Here is a 22,325-nt window from a genome sequence, read left to right as displayed (position 1 = left end):
GAACTTGGCATCTAACCTAGATTCCAGGTCCAGTAAGTAATGTTTTTAAAACGTACTGACTGAGCTCCATATGATAGTTCAGCAGGTTTCTTGAATAAAGTGTTCTTAAAATAAGTGGAGGAAGCCACTTCACAAATAGTTGAATGGGCTCAGATATCCACACGAGGGGAAAGTCACTAGTCTGTAACAAATATGATCCACTTGGTGCAGGGACTTGGGGTTCAGGTGTCCTTGGCTGGGATGATCCAAAGAAGGAGAAGGATCCAAAAAGTGTCTCAGACTGGCACAACCCGTCTATGAACCAGAACTGTCTCACCCAAGAGAGTACTATGAGGATAGCTGTGGCTGCATCTCATCTGATCTTCATCATTACTCTGGGGATCAGCGGAACTAGACAGAAGGCATACAATAGGTCTTGTGATATCCCCCCCTCCCCAAAGGGGCAGGAGAGGAAGGGAGAAAACACACACATGGGAGTGCGGGGGTTCATAATCAGGGATTTGTATGGAACTTTTGACCCATACATCAAATCTGCTGTTTATTGGTGGGTATGCAGAGTAAACAGAAGAGAAGCTTTTTCTATGGGAAAACCAGGGTTTTTTAAAAAGAAAAAGGAGTACTTGTGGCACCTTTAGAGACTAACAAATGTATTTGAGCATAAGCTTTCGTGAGCTACATCCGATGAAGCAAGCTGTAGCTCACGAAAGGTTATGCTCAAATACATTTGTTAGTCTCTGATGTGCCACAAATACTCCTTTTCTTTTTGCAAATACAGACTAACACGGCTGCTACTCTGAAACCTGTCATTATGCAGGGTTTTTTTAAGAGGTTCAGTAGAGCGATATGGTCTCTGCTAGGTTTCAGAGTAGCAGCCGTGTTAGTCTGTATTCGCAAAAAGAAAAAAGGAGTACTTGTGGCACCTTAGAGACTAACAAATTCATTAGAGCACAAGCTTTCGTGAGCTACAGCTCGCTTCATCGGATGCATCCGATGAAGCAAGCTGTAGCTCACGAAAGCTTATGCTCTAATAAATTTGTTAGTCTCTAAGGTGCCACAAGTACTCCTTTTCTTTATGGTCTCTGCTGTGGCTTTTGGCATGACTGACCTTGGGACCTGAACAGTGTTCATCTGGTAGCTGGAGTGCAAAGCCCTAGGGAACAAAATATAACCTTAGAGAGAGAAAGGCATCATCTGTCTTCATGCTGAAGCTTTCTTGCCCCTCCCACAGTAGGTCCTCTATAGTGGCTCGCCGCTCCTTTGAAGTGCCTGAAGAGCACAGCCAGGAAAAGCATTTCATTGTCACAGCTACAGCAACCAACCCAGCTGTTATATCTGAGGCACCCACTTCTGCCTGCAGAGTGTGAATGGCTTTGAACTATCCCTCTGTCATGATTCCTTCAGTTCTACTCTGTAGTCTGGAGAGAATTCATTAAGGAGGATAGACAGTCCCAAATGAGGAAAACTGGTACCTGTAAATCACTTCTGGAACAATACTCCTGCCTGCCTCAAAGCAACAACTGAGGAGGGCTGACTTAGTTTCAGACACTGTGCTCAACTATGAAGGAACTCCCCGCTGAGGCAGAGGTCTCCACACCAGTGCTGGATGTTGGGATTCAGGGGCTGAGTCTGAAATCGCTGATGCACTTTGGAACTTAAGTTATACAGTGAAAGTACAGTTATGTTGCAAAGACTCCAGATTTTCAGCTGAGTTCAGCAGATCTAAGAGTGGCATCAAGAACTGGACTGGATGTTTCTTGTAGCCATCCAACAGGATGATGTATAACTGCAATGCAGCTTTGTGAAAGAGTCGTGTTAGAGACTGTTTATACGGACACCTAGATATTTGCATAGTAGTTATCACCCATTTATACAGGACTAGTATTTTGACCATGCTACCAAGTTGTGCTACAACTTGTAATGCTCAACCTGTAATGAAATGCTAACTGAACTCCAGACAAGCACAGAGATAATATATATGAGAAAGGCACAAGAAAAGAGGGAACCACAGACTCTTCCAAATCCAGCAATTAAAGCTCTATGCACAGTGGGAACAGAACTTCAAGCATAATTTAACATTTGTTTCTAGGAAGGTTCTAGCACAGTTTCCTGACCAGCCTGGACAGAGACCATAAGACTAATAAGTATATTATATATTAAAAAAAAAAAAAAAAAAAAAAAGAGATACACTTCAAACTACCTTGAAGAGGAAGGAAGCCAACAGCTTGATTTGGTTAGCACGTTTTTAAGAAAAAAATCTCCGCACTGCTCAAGGCAAGCATGTTAGAACGTTGCTATCTGTAACTGTGTTTAACTACTGTACAAAGTAGGTCTTTTCTACAGCAGACTTATTGTCCTAACTTTCTCCCTGTGACTAACACCAGTGCAGCACTGCTAGCTGCTATAAATGGAGGAGTGCTAGCATAAAGGTGGTGCTTGCAACCTCTGGCATTTTAAACCACTATCATCTGAATGGAGCATAGGGTATAGTAGTCAGAAGGTCAGTGTGTGATCTACACTATTCCAGCGTTACCATTATATCATTGCTGTAGCGATGGTGAGACAGTTTCACAAAAATCTCAGAGTAAGCACTGTCCATGGAGTAAGGAAAAGGAAGTTTAAATTGAGGGTTAACTGTTATAAATAGATATGCACTGACTTATGAAAGTTTGGCCTCATCTAAACAGGTCTTAAAATAGAATTTAGCCATTAGGCTTTAAACTGCAACTGAATCAGATTCCAGAACCAGATGAAGCTGTATGATTTAATCATTTTTTCAAGCTCCATTCCGTGAGGCCTGGTGAACATCAGAGTACATTTTTGAAAAGCTTCTCACTGTTGTCATCACCAGTTCAGCATCACCAACATTAGGAATGTTGAAAACCCTATGGAGGCTGGATTCTGGGCACCAGTATTTTAAGTTTCATGTCATCTAAACCCACTCGGAAGCAGTTTAGTTGATACTAGGGCTTTGTCTATACTAGAAAGGATTATCAGTATAGATAAACTATACAGATTTTAAACAAATCCATTCCAGTATAGCTTATACCAGTTCTGGGAACAAAATAAGATACACAGGCAAAAGTACTTGGCCAATACAACTGCATCTACACTAGGGTTTTCACCAGCATAGCTGAGTCGGTTAGGGATGCAATTGTTTCATACTCCTAATCAATATAGCTATGCTGGCAAAACTGACATACAAACCAGGCCCAGGGCTCCCACTGTCATTGATTACTGTGATTAAATATTTAGAGTCTCCCTAGTGTAGGCAAGAGCTTAGAAGAAGATTTTACATGAGTAGTGTTTAAACACTGTTCCTTACTACTCACTTTCCAGAGGATACACAATAGCTATTCTTGACAAGTGAGCAGATGTTTAAAGTGTCACATGACAGTACAGAAGCCAGGGGAAGGGATTTTTTTTAAAGGGCGATTTAAAAATCTAAAGTTATAATTTGATGCCTGCATGCTTTTCTATAGGCAATGCAAAACCCTACATATACAAATACTGCATTTTAATCTTTAATTTCTTTTGAAGTATCATATTTGTAAAAGTTAATGCTACACAACTACCATAATAAGTAACCATTACAAATTTCCATTTTATTCCATAATGGAAAGCTGTGTTCTAACTTGATTTTAGAAGATTCAGTATTTATTATTGATTTCTTAATTTCATATTTTGAAGCTTTGAAATCACTTGAAATAAAAACAAGGAGTCTGGTGGCACCTTAAAGACTAACAGATTTATTTGGGCATAAGCTTTCATGAAATAAAAGGAATCACTTGAAAATAATGCCAAATACAATGAATAGGTACAAATAAACCCCTTCTAACACACTGATATTGGCAAGTAACTGCTTTCATTTTTTCTGTGAAATAAAATAAGCAAACTGTTTTTGTCTAGATTCTTTTAACTGACAGAAAAAGCAACAACGCAAACACGGTTGCTTACAAATTGAGCCTAATGTAGAAGATGCATGGTCATCTAGTGCAGTGGTTTTCAAACTTTTTTTCTGGAGACCCAGTTGAAGAAAATTTTCGATGCCCGCAACCCAATGGAGCTGAGGATGAGGGGTTTGGGGTGTGGATAAGGGGGCTCAGGGATGGGGCAGAGGGTTGGGGTGCATGGGTGAGGGCTGCAGGGTGGGGCCAGGAATGAGGGGGTTCAGAGTGTGGGAGGGGACTCTGGGCTGGGGGTGCAGGCTCTGGGTTGGGACCAGGGAAGAGGGAGTAGGGATGCAGGAAGGGCCTCCAGGTTTGGGGTGGGCTTAGGGCTAGGGAAGGGGATTGCAGAATAGGATTGGGGCACAGGCTTACCTCTGGCAGCTTCCCGTTTATCCTGGCATGGTGGACCGCGCTGCATCCCAGAAGAGGCCAGCAGCAGGTCCAGCTCCTAGGCAGATGCACGCAAGTGGCTACATTCCTCTCACCCACAGGCACCCCCACCTCCTATTGTCCAGTTCTCGGGCAGCACGCAGAGCCCTGTGGCTCCCCTATGAGCCGGACCTGCTGCTGGACACTTCCAGGGCGCAACATGGTGTCATAACAGGTAGGGACTATTAGTTTTTCTTGGCCGGCCACCAGGGTCCCTGGGTGCTGAGCAAGGCGACCCACTGTCTTGCATTACGCGACCCCAGTACTGGGTCATGACCTGAATTTTGAAAACCACTGGTCTAGTGGTCCAGGTACAGCACTAGAAACAGGAACTCACAAGTTTAGCTGTGACTGCTATTTACTCATGCAATCGTGGTCGAGTCATTAAATTTCTGTCAGCTTCAAAGTCCAAGTTAGGAAATAATACTTTCCTAGGTTCAATCACTGCTGTAAGGATTAGGGATTGTAACATTTTATCTTCAAATACTTTTTGGCTTTGTTTGTTTTGAATTAAAGCCGTACAATTTAGTGCAGAAATAGTGTATCATTTATCTTATGTTTACTACAAACAAAAGAAAGACAATCAAGTCAGTATTTTGACTGCAATGTCTGCAAAAAAGTGAATGCCTTCTTGTACCTAAAAGCTTTCAAAGGTTTGTAAATGCTTTTGGAAGCTTCTTCCTGACTGTCTTGCAAAAATGCATGCTGGCAAATCAGCTAGACATGCTACAGTTTCCTCTGTGTGAAATAGGCTTTTGTGAGTCACATGTCCTCCACTTCACATACTTAAGCCCTTCTAAAAGCCATTTTGAATCTCTCTACTAGTGAAAAAGTAGCTGCTGTATGTTACAAAGACACAGTTCATAATTAATTTAAGAGATTCCATAGTGGTATCCTTAAGCTTTAAGAGAACAAATCCATCTATTTCTTAATGTGCAATGCAGATTTAAGATGTCTTTTTAATTCAGATAAGTTAGCTTTAATAGCTTTATAACATGACTAGATTTTGAAGTACAACAGTATGTACACAAATGCAAAGAAATCAATTAGTATGAGAGAGAGGGAAACAGTTGTAAGACTGAGGCTGAACTTCTCAATAATTAAGAACTCTCTTGGCAGCCAACCAATTTCCAAAGACAAGCTACAGGGGGAATTTACTTAGTATGAGAGAAACCTGCAGCTATGGAAAGATGTTAAGCAGAGTTATTCATATTCATCTTTAATTCCTAGAAAGCTATATACCAGTAAAAAAACAAAAACAAAAACAAAAAAACCACCACCCGAGTTTTCCTGGATGCTATTTTTCAACCAACAAAAATAAGTCCCAGAAGACTATAAGGATACACATACCTCTGTACAATTTATCACATAGTTCCTACCTATCCTCCATCCTAACATTATTCTGTAGGAAAACTGAGCTCAGAAGTAAGATTGAGCAATGTGACAGTTAGCCATATAATGTTTTTTCTGAACAATAAAGGCATTTGAGATTTCCTCATTTCTTTCTAAAAGATAAACTCGTGTTTATTTATGTGAAGTTATTACTAAAAATGTGAGGGGAGATGAACTTCTTCCCAAATTCCAACCAATTAATACTTCCTGAACTATAACTAACATTTTTATTTGTTAAAGTACTACAGTGGACAGCACCCTCTCTCGCAGAACAGTAGCAGCCAGTGACTGTAGATCCAATGTAAACATTTGACCGAGTGGCTGCTTGCATCATACAAAGAGATTCAAGAGATTTTCACCAAAGAATGTGTATGCCCAATCTGGTGAAGTATACTCTAGTTCTCTCTGGAAATGTTGAAATCATTTCTCTGTAGGTTTCTATGATGTATGATAAATTATCGGGCAAGAAAGTTGCTTTTCGTACCAGTCAAAAGGACAAAGATGAATAAAAATCTATGTTACATTTAATAAAAGTAGAGTCTATTTATAGCAGCTTCTCTCTTTCTCCCTTATATTTTAGCAAGGTACAATAGGAGAATATTGCCTTGAATGCTGTAAAAAAATACAGAATTATTCTTGTAATTAAATGCTTGATATGTTCAGAGTAGTCTTTGTATGAAAGACAGAATTTCTCTTCTAGAGGTAATGCTTCAACATCTAACAGTTCAGATTACAGTAAACCAATTTTGCCAGTGAAAACTCTCAAACTACACCTCTACCCCAATATAATGCGGCCAAAAAATCTTACCGTGTCATAGGTGAAACTGCGTTATATCGAACTTGCTTTGGCCTCAAGCATTTCCGTTATTAATACAGTATTTGACACACGTAGTTTTATTCTTGGTGTTGTTTTAGAAAGGGCGCATCTGATGTCATCCTTCACATCAAGCCCGGGGTCGGGGCTCGCAGCCGTGCACTGGGGTTGGGGCTCGCAGCCATGCGCTGCTGTCAGGGTCAGGGCTCGCAGCCGGGCATCCCTGTGGGGGTCAGGGCTCGCAGCCCTGCAGCTCCACACAGGCGTCGGGGCTCGCAGCCATGCATTGCGGCCGGGTTCACAGCCCAGCACAGGGGTTGGGTCTCGCAACTTGCAGCTGCGCGCTGGGGTCGGGGCACACGACACCACACATAACCGGTTTGCGACCCCTGAGGGGTCATGACCCCAGTTTGAGAACCAATGTTGTAAATGAGACAGAAAACCATTTTTGCTTTACTGCGTTATATCCGAATACATGTTATGTCGGATCACGTTATATCAGGGTAAAGATTTATTAAGATCAAGCAGAAGAGACCATTAAGAATTAAAAACAATGGAGTAAGGACAAGAGAGAAATGTGACCTCAATATCCCAACAAGTCCACTGAGATCACAAATTTAAAAGATTCTTCAACTGGTAGCAAGATAGTTTTATAGTTCAGACAGCGACTCCAGAATTACAGAAGAAAAACTGAATAGCCTACAAAACCAATCAAGAAGAAAGTACTGAGGAGAACCTATTCATTAACAGCTTCGCTTCCTCAGAAATCACTAAGAAAATTAGTCATTCAACCCTCGGTATTAATAAGACAATGCATCAAGAGCCACTGTAAGTCTTCAAGGATTGGCTATTGGATGTTATCTTCACAAATGCAACACTGGAGACCATAAAAGGAGACACAGGAAGTCTTCAGAGAAATGCAGATGCAAAGATTATTCCTTCATCCACACAAGTCAATTTGCTGTGCAAAATGTGTTCTTGTAGTTTATATGATAATCTCCTCAGAGACAGATGAAGATAAGCAAGGTAAAATTGCTTAAAAAGCATCACATGAGAACAAGCCATCATCTTCAGGCACACTGAAGTGTTCCCATAAAAAAAAAAAATCATAACCAATACATATAAGTAATCTAAAGGCAAGGAGATTGGCTTTTATTGGCCAAACTTTAACATGTTATGAGAGACGCTACAGAGAGATGAATAATAAACTAAGGGCTAAAACAAAAAAAACTGAGGAACATGGGTATGAAGCTTACTGATTTTGCTGGGAAAAGTTTAAAGCCTTAATATTTTTGGGACATACTATTAATAGCAATAGCTGTTTCTCAGGATTTAAGAAGATCCTGCATGTCTAGACAGACATCAGGCGTTTTGGTTGTTTGATAAAAATAATAATGTATTCCTTTTTTGAAAGTGCATAAAATAAAATAAAATCCCTGCTCCCAGCTCCAAAACTACATATTACAGTGACAAACTTGGCATTCTGATGTGGGAGATGTAGCAGGTTGTAGGAAGCAGCCATTATAAGCCACTGAACTAGAATGCTGCAAGAACTACATAGGTGAGGGGAAATTTTCAATATGGACACTGCAGACTGTAGCAGGGAGGCCTTCCATAGTTGCTCCTTGTGGGCCACCATCTCTCCTCAGCAACACCAAGCAGGGCACTGATAATGAATTTAAACAATAGTCCCAAAAGGAAATATAAAATGGAAGGGTCTTCTGCCCTGCTTAGGCTACCCTTCCACCCAACTCTCTTGTAGAGTGCCTTGACCCTCCAGATTTCCTCCCTGGAGGCCACGCTCCAAGCCAAGTACTGACCCTGAGGGGTTCCTCTCTGGATTCTCCCCCACCGCACACACACACGTTGGATTCTTATTCCCAGTCTACCTCCAGGCCATCTGCCTGGGGTTTGGCCCTGTCCAGGATCTACCACAGGAGCCTCCTTCTCTTCTGCCATCCCTTTCCTTCAGGGAGAATCACAGGAGGCAACACTCCTCACCAACCGAGCACTACCAGCCCTTTATGGAAGTCACCTGACTTCTTCCCAAGTGGGTCTGATAATTGACCTAAGTAATTTGATCCCTAGATAACCAAAGTCAATTGGGGAGGGTAGCTGATCCATTACAGGAATAGGCTGAGCCTGACTCTCCTTAAAGGAATAGCCAGCCTGTGACAGAGACAACACAGGACACAAAAACTACTAACAAATTCTTTCCTGGGGGAAGAGAATGTAATATGTATGTATGTATATTTTATGTAATTAAATACATCTACTATTTCATTCACTTTGAACACATTCTCATAAACAAATAGATATATGTTGTGGAAAACAAAATGCTGCCAATACACGACCAATTTAAATACTTTTGCCAACACTTCCTAGTTATTATGTTTAAGCCTAACCAAACACAAACACACCAAAAGCAAGCTCAATTAATACTTAACTGGCTGTAATACGAGTATGAATCCAGTCATCCCATATTTGCGATTTTACTTCACGATTTTTCACCATTTTGATCCAATTAACTGTGACACCTTTCTTCACAAGAAGATTTAAGAGTAGAAATCTGGCTCCTCAATTTTAAATGCTACAAGAGAAGGAGCAAATTCAACATGCTCAACCAATCACATTTTAATTTTTTGTTCCTATTATGCACTTAGGCTTTGACATTTTCATTTGGGACTAGACACATTAAGTAAAGGAAGAGCACTATAGTGTCTCCAAACCACTTTTCAATACCGAACTTGTATGGTTAATGATATCAAGACAGATTTTTTTCTGGTGTCTGACAGCAGTCAGCTACTTGTAATGGGCTGAGTCCCTTTGATTCCTCCTTCAATTGCCCTTGTAAGTTTAATGCCTCTCTGTAGTATCCCTGGCTAAACAAAATGTATGCCAGTTGTGAGCAATTTTGTGTTCTGTGCAGATACTATGGCAGTTGGACCTAAAATACAGAAACACAATCTAAGGTATAGCACAACATTAATGCGAACTAGATACCTTTTAAAGCATGCCAGCAAGATCTATATGGGGCAGTTAGAGTTCACCATGTTAGAGCATGCATTGTTAGAGTATTTTACAATTCATACCCCTCTCAAGCACTGACACGCTGTGTAGACAAGACCTACAAGTTCCATCAAGCATCATTAGGAAGCTGGAGCATTTTTCAGTCAGCTAACCTTGAGGCTGATGATAGCTTTGGAAGAATTTTTGAACTTCCAGAGTAAGCTTTATTCCACTTCCTTAGGAAGCGTCATACTTCACATTTATAGACAGGAAGTAAAGTTCTCAAACGCACTAAAAGTCCCATTCCCAAACAAAACATCAACACTTAGGAGCCTAAATCACTTAGGTGCTTTTGAAAACTATACCCAGCATCTTCAATCACTTAAACACAATTTTTATATATAAAATCAATAGCATTCAGTAAGAGCTATATGCTTATGGAAATCATTGGCCATTTTTTACCAACCAAAATGGATTTTAGTTCAAGATAATTCTTTTGGTTTGTCCTTTAATCTTCTCCCTTTTTATTAATTTGCAACATATAGTAACACAGACCTGCAACTTTAGGTCTTGAGAGTATATCCATGGAAAAGTGCTTCAGTGATTTCCCATTTGTTGGATCATACTCTATGTACTATTTTTTCAATACAATAGTTTCAGTTGATGGAACATCTGATCTTGAAGAATCCAAATACATTGATTTATGCACATTTGAGCTGAGCACAAATGCTTTCTATTGCTACTTAACTCTTGGCAATATTTACATTTTAACAGAGAGGATTATGTTATCATTACTTCAGTTGTAAGTAATGGAACCATTTCACACCAGTTCTTTCAACTTCTGGCATACTGAGTCAGATAAATTAATACACTGAAATTTGATCATCACTACATACTAATCCTCCATTTGTAATTTCACTGCTTCCATTCAGATCAATAGCTTTCACATTTACTAGTTAGAATGAGAACCAACCTCTCAAGACTGAAAATTATGATTTAATAGCAATCTTTTATATGTAACCATGTTATCATATGCCTTCCACACAATCCAGAAGCTTTAAATTCTAATGAACCAAGCCCCCAAAATAGTTTGCAACTACATCCATACCCCTCGCCAACATCCAGTGACAGCTGATTTCACCTACAAGACACACCCCTCTCAAATAATCAGAGATTTATTCTCCTTTCCCTTTAAGCATCTATGCAGTTCTACTACTTGATTGCTCTCTAATAGGCATAACAAAAATATTGAAGTTTTCCATCACTTTCTTTTCAATTTGTTAAAACAGTTGAAGTCTTCATATTGAAATGAGCCTCATGTTTCTCAGTTCAAAAACTTGTAAATATTCCAGTGAAATAGAAGTTCAAAAACCTGACAGCATACTAGGTGGGGCTATCCATGGGAGGAGGGAGGGAAAGGTAGTGTTGTGAAAACCTCAGAATTTAGTGTGTCTAACTTCAAAAGAAAAAAAAATAATAATAAATTATGTATTCCAGGTCTCACTATACTGTTAGAACCAACTATTGTAAGTGGGGGTTTTCCACTGTGCTGTGAGAGACATTCTCCCATCTCACTGGAGGCATTTACTGGCAAATACGGGTATAGTTTCTGCAGAATTTAGGCTGCATTTAAAGTTTCTAGCCCATATGAAAGCAAAGATAACTTTCCTGCCATTAACTAAATCGAACACCAGTTCATTGCTGTCCTCTCCACTTTGCAAACAAACAGCAACAGCAAAGCTATACATAGCTTTACCAAAGAGAATACTACAATTAACAAGATTCTGGTCAGTTTCACCGTAGATCAGAACCATATGAACAGGAGTGTATTAATAAAATTTTGGTGAAGATGTTAGATGGCTCTTAGTTGTATGTATCCTGGGACAAGCACAACTAATCAGCCTCTCTTGTCAAACTTGCCGATGCAGTTTCAAATTAAAATATATATGTGTGAACAGCTCAGTTGTCCAAAACCAAGAATGCACTTTACGGTAAGTAATTCTTCAGAACCTATAAAATTTCTCTAACAAAGTTTCAAGCGCCTTTAAATTTGAATTGAAAATGAAAGCATGCTGTTCTACAGTACTTAAGTTTTCCTACTATATTATCAACCTTTAACAAATACACACGAACCACATAGGTATATTTAGAGACTTGTATTCTTAAACACAAAAGCATCAATGTGTTATTGCGGAGTTCCTTAGGACACAAGAAATATCTTCCATTCAACTCACCTAAGAAACAACATGAAAGAATGCACGTTAAATGGCTCAACTGGAAAAGTTCAAGATAGGAGCAAATATTTTTCTCAAAAACCATTGCAAGGGGATCAGCCAGTAGCTCACTCTCATTAAAAAATGGGAGTTATCCATTACTTTATTTTCTACAGAATACACTGTAACTGGAGGAATAAGATTGCTACACTACACACTGGGAGTTTGTTTTGAACTGTTACTATATTTTGCTCATTCATGGGATACTGTATCAGATACAGTTATATCTGAACAGCCACTTAAAAATACACTTCGGTTGCTTTCCCCAAATAACACTGGCAATAAGTAATACATTTCAGGAAGTTAGAGAATTAACTTTGGAAAAAGTGTACTGTTACAATCAAGCAAGTTCCAAAAAACATCAAATACCACATTTTTTTAAAAAAAAACTCAACGGAAAAAAAGTCTAAAATATAAGTAGGTGTTTCAGCTACACCACAGAAGGGATTGACGCCTTTGGAGGCTTAATACATTCTGCATAAATATGGGAAATATCTTAAGCACAATTTCAGTTTAAATATACTTCAGCAATATTTTAGCTAGCCTATTCAAGTGTAAAAGTATAATTAGGCAGGCCAAAAAAGAATTTGAAGAGCTGCTACCAAAAACACAAAAACAAATAGCAAAAAAAATTAAGAACATCAGAAGCAGAAAGTCTGCCAAAAAATCAGTGGGGCAACAGGATGATCAAAGTGCTAAAGGAGCACTCAAGGAAGATAAGGACATTGTAGAGATTTTAAATGAATTCTCTGCATTGATCTACACTGCTGAAGAGCTGAAGGAGTCTCCCACATCTGAGCCATTCTTTTTAGGGGACAAAAAAAAAAAATCTGAGGAACTGTCCCAAATTGAGATGTCAACAGAGGAGGTTATAAATTAAATTCAAGTAAATTAAACAGTAATAAGTCACTAAGTCAGTAATAAAAAACAAATGGGATTCACCCAAGAGTTGTGAAGAAACTCAAATATGAAATTGCAGAACTACATAACTGTGGTATGTAATCTATCATTTAAATCAACCTCTGTACCAAATGACTGGCAGATAGCTAATACGATGCTGATTTTTAAAAAAGGCTCCAGAGGTGATCTTGGCAATTACAGGCCAGTAAGCCTAACTTCACTACAGACAAACTGGTTGAAACTATAGTAAAGAACAGAATTATCAGATACATAGATGAACATGATATGTTGGGGGAAGAGTCAACACAGCTTTTGTAAAGGGAAATTATGCCTCGCCAATCTCTTTAAAAAATTCTTTGAGGGGGTCAAAAAAAATCCATGCAAGTATGATCCAGTGGATATAGTGTACCCAGACTTTCAGAAATCCTCTGACAAGGTCCCTCACCAAAGGATTTAAGCAAAGTAAGCAGTCATGGGATAAGAGGTAAAGCCCTTGCACAAATCAATTAAAAGACAGAAAACAATCGATGGGACTATTGGTGTTAAATGTATTAATAAATGATCTGGAAAAAGGGGAAGACAGTGAGATGGCAAAGTTTCCAGATGATACAAAAATTACTCAAGATAGTTAAGCTCAAAGCAGACTGTGAAGAGTTACAAAGGGATCTAACAAAACTGGGTGACTGGGCAACAAAATGACGGATGAACTTGAATGTTGATAAATGCAAAGTAATGCACACTGGAAAACATAATCCCAACTATACATAACAAAATGATGGTAAATGAGCTGTTACCACTGAAAAAAGATCTTGGAGTCATTGTGGATAGTTCTTTGAATATGTCCACTCAATGTGCAGTGGCAGTCAGAAAAGCAAACAATGTTAGGTATCATTTGGAAAGGTATATTTAACAAGACAGAAAATATCATATTGTCACTATATAAATCCATGGTACAACCACACTCTGAATACTGCATGCAGTTCTGGTTGCCCCATCTCAAAAAGATATATTAGAATTGGAAAAAGTACAGAGGAAGGCAACAAAAATGATTAAGGGTATAGAACAGCTTCCATCTGAAGAGATATTAAAAAGACTGGGACTGTTCAGCTTGGAAAAGAGACAATGAAGGAGGGATATTACAGAGGTCTATAAAATCATGACTCGTGTGGAGAAAGCAAATAAGGAAATGTTATTTATCCCTTCACATAATAAGAACCAGAGGTCACCCAATGAAATTAATAGGCAGCAGGCTTAAAACAAACAAAAGGGGAAGTACTTATTCACATAGCACACAGCCCACCTTTGGAACTCATTGCCAGGTGACATTGTAAAGGACAAAACTATAACAGGGTTCAAAAAATACAAGATAAGTTCCTGGAGGATAGGTTAAGTGAATGGCTATTAGCCAAGATGGTCAGGGACACAAACTCATGCTCTGGATGTCCCTAAACATCTCACTGTTAGAAGCTGGTACTGGATGACAGGGGATGGATCACTGAATACATTTCTCTGTTCACTCTCTCTCTGAAGCATTTGGCACCAGCCACCATCAGAAGACAGGATACTGAGCTAGATGAACCATTGGTTTGACCCTGTATGGCCATTTTTATGTTCTTAAATTAGTAATTCCATTAGCCCCTTCAGTACCATTTAACATATACTATAAAACCGGAAAGGAAGGAAGATGGAGAAGAACCTTGTGCACTTTTTCTGAGTATTTGACCAAAGCCAAACTAGCTACTGAATGTACCTAATCTGAACAGAAGACAGCATGCAGCAAAATTCCCACTACTCAGCATGAGTGTAGATTCTAAAATATTTTATTCTCTCTTGATTTGTTTCATTCAGAGAAAACTACTACATATATGTAGGAACAAAAGGTCAACAACTTGTTTTGTAAAGATCATTCAACTGTATCTATAGAAGTTTAATTATACTAGTCCAAGTGCATCTACTTCCCCAAACAAAATACTAAGTACAGAGCATTAACCTTAACTTTGAATACTTTTGCTTTTGTAACTGTCATGACCTACATGTTAAATACTATATTTACATGTGCTGGTTGTATATTTTGCCTATTTGTTCCTATGCAATACGGCTGTCATTCTACGGAAGTCACACCAAAAGTACTTTTTCCTCCCCGCCCCCAGGAACAGCTATAATTTCACTGTGACCTCAACACAAAGAAGCTGCATTTCCTCCCTCTGTGGCCACCACCACCACTGCACAAAAGAGTGAGAAAAGGAAATTTAAGCATTGTGCCCCCTCTTCAAAAAACATTCCTGAGTTAACTTGGAACCACCATTTATTAAACACAGTTGATAACTGGTTCTTTAAAGAGCTGTAACATATTGGAACTACTCTAGTAACTAGGCTGTAGCACCCAAAACGAGCTAGGTGCATTCCAAACAAAAAAACAAAAAAACCATACATGACTTGTCAACTGCTAGCAAAAGTTTTTATAAAAAGTCTTACATTGTACAGTTTCTGTAAGAAATTAAAATATTCCTTAAAAAATAAAACAAGTTTGTTTTCCTGATAAAATGGACAAAAACTATGTACAGTTTTTCAATTTTAATGAAGGTGCATGTTTATCACCCAGGTGAAAACACACAAGCTATACTGCACAGCACACACGACTGTTATGGGCTGGCATGTATTTCATATTCTAGACACTGTAATATTTATACTGTCTATAGCAGCAAAAAGATTAACTGTATTCCAGACTAGTTTAAATTAACATGGTTACGCAACCAACAGTATTACACTAAACTATTCTTACAATTGTTAGAGCGTTCCCCAGTCCCTCCACATATGTTTTATAATGCATGGTATGACTGGGACAAGGCAAGGTAGTATGGCATGATTCCTGACATTGTTTACGCTGATTTACATGGTATTATTGGTTTGGAAGCTCCACTTAAGTTGTTAGCATCACCCTGCGTGTTGTGGGACTACCCGGGAATCCTGACTAACATTGTGGTACAGTAAACCCCGTAAAAGCTCTGAGGCTGTCACTGGTTTAAGGTAAATCCTATGGAGAGACTAAGGATATGTCTCCATTTGATCTGAAAGGTGATATTCCCAGCTCGGGTAGATGTATCAGAACTAGCTCAGCTTGACCGAACACCTAAAAATAGCAGTGTATTCAGAGTGGCATGGGTGGATGCACGGACTAGCCACCCAAGTATATACCCAGGGAGCCAGGCAGGACTGTACTTGGGGCTCCTAGTGATCACCCATGCCGTTGCACACACAATGCTATTTTTAGGTGCTAGCTTGAGCAGATCTAGCACAAGTACATCTATACAAGCTGGGAATCACACCTCCTAGCTCAAAACATAGATGTAACCTAAGCCTGCACCATCATTCAAATAAGGTTTCTAAACAAGTTCTAAAACTTGTGCTGTCACAAACTGATTTTGCTACTTATAATATAATAAACATTATTTTCTTCAAAACTGTTTATTAGCTGCAAAATGGCCAAGGCCCTAGCAATCCCATGTCAATCCTACGAAACATTTAACCTAAAGCCTTCATTAGCATCACAGAATCATCAAAAAGTAGGACTGGAAGGGACCTTGATAGGTCATAAAGTGCAGTCCTCTGCTGTTTTATTAGACCATTCCTGATGGCTCTTTGTCTAACCTGTTCTTAAAAGCCTCCAATGATGGAAATTCCACAACCTCCCTACATAATTTGCTCCAGTGCTTAAAATGTCCTTACAGTTAGGAAGTTAATGTCTAACCTAAATCATAATGAATCAATTTATTTCACCCTTTCCTTTCTAGGCATAAGAAATGGTATTGTGTGATTATAGAGTTGTGAGGTTTAATGTTTGTAATTGCTTTAAGACTCTTGAATGAAAGATTATATATAAACAGGTGGGTAAATATTCATGAAGGTTTAAATACACATTTAAAGTATCCAAAGAAATAAAGCAAAAGCATGATTATATTAAAGACTACTATAATCTACTTTATCTCCCTGCCAGTCCAGGACTGTTCTCTATATTAAGTTTTCCCTCTATTTTTGCCTTGTTATGCCCAATTCCATCTCATCCTCATACTAAACTATTCTTCTCTGTTGTTGGTCATAACACTCTGCAAATATTGATAGACTTATGCCTTTTCACCCCCACCTTAGTCTCTATTTAACAAAATGCATACTTGGCTCTTTTATTCATTCCATAAGTCACTTCCTTCTATCCCTCTGATCAGCATGCTGATTTCCTCTTAAATCCTAATTTGTAAATCTTTCTACTAACCCTGAACTGAATACAAGACACTTATTTCTCCAACTGGATAAAGTTAATATAATCCCTAAATATCACCAAAAAAAACTGGTTTTCTTACACCGCCAGTTTCCTTATTTAGAATTCAGTACTTTTGACAAAATACAGCATTTTTAAAATATTTATTCCACCAGATATTGTGCTATTTAATTACTAAAGAAATTCTGAGTCGTGCATTACAAAAAGAAACACACACCTTTAATATTTCTCAATTGGTACATTCTCTAGACAGTATAATTCTGTACATGTTATAGTGACTAAATAAATCTAGCAGAATTTTAACTGGGAAAATATCCACATTGCTCTCCCAGACAGAGAAGAAACAGGATTTTGTTGTTGGGGTTTGTTTGCTCTCCCAGACAGAGAAGAAACAGGATTTTGTTGTTGGGGTTTGGGGGTTTGTTTGTTTGATCTTTGTTTTTTGGAAGAGTTGCTGGCCAATAAGTTTTCCAATCTTGTATATCCTATTTAAAATCAGACTCATTAAAAAAAAATATCACAGACTGCTTTCAAGATCATTGCTCTGCCACCTTCTGTAAAAGTTAAGCATCTGCCAAAATTTCATCAATGAAAAAATTACACACGCTTAGATGACAAAACACCATACCTAGATTCTGGAAATGCTCATATATAACAACACACTACTGAAAGGTTTAGGAAGCTTACAGGTCACTTGTTCTATTACAAAAGAACACTAAAATAAAATATAAGTGTTATGCTACATAATTAACCTGTCTTCATGCAAAAACAGATTTTTGTTTCCGATACTATTTCTCTTTCATTGTTTCAGAATTGCTCCCCTGCTACCACTATCTATTTCCGGATACCCTTTACTTCCCATCTCATATCTTACTTAAACAGTGGGAAGATATGACCACTTATTTTCACGAGATAGATCCCCAAGGATTGTGGGATTCACTGGTTTTGCCATTAGCCGCAAAAGCAGCCTCCCTTCTAACTTCTCCCTTTCTGAACACAATTTCAATTTACACCATTTGCACACCTGCAAAACTGAAGTGAACCACTTGCTAAACACCTTCACTGCTTCATGTTCTGAACAGCTCCCTTTCCTTCACCACCTTCCTCACCAGCAGGCATATCTCAAGAGCAGATAAAATGTATTGGAAAGTTTAGTTTCATAAGCTAACCTCAGAAAAATCTCAGGGGACTTACTATTATTCATTCAGAAGAGTATGGTCTCCTTCCTACCTTTTTTCTTCACTTCTGAACAAAACTGATTAGTACAACACTGTTTGCACAGAGACAACTGTATTCACACCACTTCTTTCTCTGGATTATCACACACGACCAAAAATGAGATCCGCCCCCCCCCCGCACAAAAATTATCAAAACATTTGCCTTCTTTCACTGTAGAACTGTCTGAACAACTCCTCTTTCAACCCCACCCCACCCCCGCTTCCAAAAAATCATCACTTCTTTGACAGCATCTGAGACACTCTTCTGCTGGACAAAACCCGTCTCCCACCTTTATGCGGTGCTTTTTAGCCAGTGGGGCTTCTACCCTTCCAGGTAACAAACGAGCAGGTCAAAAGGTGCCCCCCTCCCACTCCCCCCATCCCACAAGGGGAAGTTCGCCACTAGATAAACACAATTCGACGGCAGAGCTCCCCGACTGCCATCATGTACCCGCACCCACGCCCCTCCTCCCCTCTCTGACACCCAGCCCCCGAGCAGGCTGCACTGGCCTGCTCCATCTTCTCCGCCGGGCAGGAGGGACAGGAAGTTCCCGAGAGGCCCATCAGTGAGAACAACTCGCCCACCCGTGCGACCCCCCCCCCCACTCGCGCGCCCCCCCTCGCGCCCCCCCCCGCGCGCGCGCGCTCACACACACACACACACTCTTCAGATTCCCGCTCCTCGCTCGCCAGCCACCCCCAGGGTTCCTGCCCCAAATCGCCCCCCGCCCCGGAGCACCCTCTCTTCCCCTCCCCAGGATGTCTCCCCCACACACTGAGCCCATGACAGCCCCCCCCCCCCTCCGCGGGGCGGGCTGTCAGCGCGGGGTCCCTTCCTCCCCCGCGGCCACCTGCGTAACCCCGCGCCTCTGCCCTTAGCCCCTCCCGCTTACTCCCTCGTGCCCCCCGCCCCCGCCGACCGCCCGCTTGGCCCCCCCCGCTCGCTCACTCACCCGTCCACTGCACCCCGCTACTGCCGCTGCCTCCTCCCCGCTGAGGCTCCTCGGGAGACACTGACACCGGCGCACGGATACCCGCTGGGCGCTATTTTTGGGAAAGGAGGCACAAGGCGGAGCCGGAACTACTACTTCTGTCACTCTCGTCTCAGAACACCCCACAACGGCCTGTGGTGTCCTTCCGCGCCCCTCTCCTGACGGCTCTCGCTGGGATGCAGACGGCCCCTCAGCAGGCAGGGAGATAGGGTACGGGAGAAGGCCTATAATCTATCCCAGGCACAGGGGCCTGACTGGGCCCTATCGACACACCTAGCACCACAGGATTATTTTGTTTGGGCATAGGGAGCGGCGGCGTGTACGATCTTTACACCCGACCCAATCCGAACAGAACCGGAAGCTGATAGGCAGCGGGACAGAGTGACTGAACGAACAGTCCAATCAGAGAGAGGAAGGGGGTCGGGAAGAGTAAAGTGCCACTCAACCGGAGAGCAGCGGGTGGGCCGGGACGCGGAGCTCTTGAATGACAGGACTAAACACCCAATCAAAGACAGAGAGAACGAGACGCACCAACCAATCAAAACTGAGCACTGTCGGCTGGGAAGGAGACCTTGGCGGTGGCTAGAACCCTGATATGGATGCGCATGCGCACAAAGGACGCTTCGTCTTCTCCGTCGCTCTTACTTTAAAGCAAGTGACGCAGGTACGCGGGTCCGTCTTGTTTTGGAACAAGAGGCGCATGCGCAAGCAGCCCTCTAAGGGGTAGGTCCGTTCCCTTCGCTGCTTGGCCCCTTAGGCGCGAGGGGAGGGGGGGAGCCAGCTCTCTGATGCAGCCCCCCCGGCCACGCCTCCTTCCCCTCCTCAGAGCACCTGCACAGCCCCCCCCTTCCCTCCTGCTGCCTCTGGGGTACCCCCCTCTGGTCACCCCCGTCACCCAGCTCTGTCCAATCAGCGCCCCCTAGGCACTCCCTCATCTGACCACACCCCCACTAGAGGGAGCGGGCTCCAGCCGAGGGGTTGGGGGTGCAGGAGGGTGCTCACCAGGGGGATTGAGGGGTTCAGAGGAGGGGAGGGGGATCAGGGCTGGGCCAGGGAGTTGGGGCTCCAGTCAGGACTTACCTCAAGCAGCTCCCCGCCGCTGCACATCCCCCCCTCCAACTCCTACATGCAGCAGCTCTGTGCACTGCCCCATCCCCAGGCGCGGGCCCCGCAACTCCTATTGGCCGGGTTTCCGGCCAATGGGAGCTGCAGGGGCGGTGCTTGGGGTGGGAGCAGCCTGCGGAGCCGCCTGGCTGCCCCTGTGGGTAGGAGGAACATAGCCCACGTCTGATCACACCCCGGGCCTAGTTCTGTCCGGTCACACTGCCTCCTGTACAGCCCCTTATTAGGGTAACCAGAGGTCTTGTTACAGCGAGGACAGCCCATTTTTAAACCCTACCCCAGCTGTCCTGACTTTTTTCCACAGAAGGGGGCATTTATCCTGTTTGCTCTTGCCAATTTGATCAGTTGGAAAGAGCAAACAGGACAAATAGCCACATTTGTCAAAAAAGTAGTAGACAATAAGGGGGGTACGTGTCAATGCAAGACCTGCCCTGCATAAGAGGCAGGGCTCAAGGGAGCAATGATGCCAGTATCAGCCTCACGCAAGAGGTAGGCAGGAGTCAGGCTAGAGGCTTGGGCCAGCCCCGTGCGGGTGGAAGAGGCTCGGGCCAGCCCCACATGCTGTCCCTCCAGTTTTCCCTTTCAGAAATATGGTCACCCCACCCCTTACCTGGTCACAGCCCTCACCCAGCTCCTGTCCAAATCACACTGGCGCCTGCATACTCCTATCCCTACTTAGGATGAATTTTGTCAAGGCCTGCTGCCTTGAATACAACTAATTTATCTAAATATTGTTTAACCTCCTCTTTCCCTGTGCTGGGTCATGAAAGATAGCATCATTCTGTACTAACTATAAATTTCCAAGAGGACTTCCACGGTTGTCCCAAGAAGACAAAGATATTGGGATAATCGAGTCCGAAAGGCATAAAACGGTGGATGACTAAGGTAAAATCCACATCACAGAGTAAAAAAATTGCTACCTTGTAAGCCAAATGCAAATGGTAAAAAGGAACTTCTGGCCACTGCTTCCACTTGAGAATCCAAGAGTAGATAAGGACTCTAGGATCTGAAGTTTGCATTGTTTGATAAAGGGTAGGTAAACCAACCACAAAACAATCAGCCAGCACCTCCCCCACACACACACCTGAAGATACTTCATCCTACCACCAATGCCTCCTCATCTATTCTGCCCTGAGTCTGAACCAGCTCCTGTTTAATCTATGTCCCAGTACCAGTCAGGAAATTGGAGAAATTTCACCAAGTAGAGTAGGCCTAGTTCTTTCACTATCTTCCTAGGAGGATTCAGAGTAGCAGCCGTGTTAGTCTGTATTCGCAAAAAGAAAAGGAGTACCCGTGGCACCTTAGAGACTAACAAATTTATTAGAGCATAAGCTTTCGTGAGCTACAGCTCACTTCATTGGATATGCTCTAATAAATTTGTTAGTCTCTAAGGTGCCACAAGTACTCCTTTTCTTTTTCCTAGGAGGAGTAATGGAACAAAACCCCACAGAACATCACATGAGAGTGCTCATAGGGCAAGTGAGTAATTATCCAACAGTACTCCTTCTGGGGTCACTCTTGAGAGGTAAGGAGAGAATCATCAAGATGCAATTCCATCTATCCAACATAGGATTTATAGGCAAGACAGAAAAATCATGGTCAGTGGATCAAAGACTACTGCTAGATCAAGAACCACCAGTGAAACAAAAAACCTCCCTTATTTGACCAAGGTAACTAGTGCAATTTCTGTGCCATGTATACAAATACGATCAAAGGAATGGAAACTACGCAAGAAAACCTTGAAAAAAGAGATCTGTATTTGCTGGGAACTTGTCCTAATTGTAAATAGATAACCTCAGAGATTATTGGTTGTGGATCTCCGTTAGCATGTTTTTTCAGCAGTTATAATGGCAATAGAGCTTTTCCACCACTCTTTACTCTTAAGCATTTCCACTCAGAACTGTTCAGGACTTCAGGGTCTAAGTCATCGTCCCTGATTTAATTGCCAACAGATTCT

The 22,325-nt window shown here is 41.6% G+C and overlaps 1 protein-coding gene across 14 annotated transcripts in view; it reads right to left on the bottom strand.

The window, feature by feature from the left end:
- Positions 1-20,121, bottom strand: part of MEF2A (myocyte enhancer factor 2A) — a 160,066-nt gene extending 139,945 nt beyond the window's left edge. For 2 of the 14 annotated variants that reach the window (XM_043494573.1, XM_043494568.1), the window contains exons 1-2: positions 19,208-19,341; positions 7,179-7,185 (exon numbers count right to left, since the gene is read on the bottom strand). The gene's annotated coding sequence lies outside the window, so the exon portion shown is untranslated. Of the gene's footprint in view, positions 1-7,178; positions 7,186-19,207; positions 19,728-19,891 lie in introns of those variants that run through there. The other 12 variants (XM_043494575.1, XM_043494574.1, XM_043494579.1 and 9 more) reach the window with 12 other exon arrangements.
- Between the last annotated feature and the right edge of the window lie 2,204 nt (positions 20,122-22,325).

The sequence above is a fragment of the Dermochelys coriacea genome, chromosome 10 (assembly GCF_009764565.3).
Source record: "Dermochelys coriacea isolate rDerCor1 chromosome 10, rDerCor1.pri.v4, whole genome shotgun sequence".
Taxonomy (NCBI): Eukaryota; Metazoa; Chordata; order Testudines; family Dermochelyidae; genus Dermochelys; species Dermochelys coriacea.
Note: the sequence above shows the minus strand (reverse complement) of the source record. Positions and strands in the feature narration are given on the sequence as shown.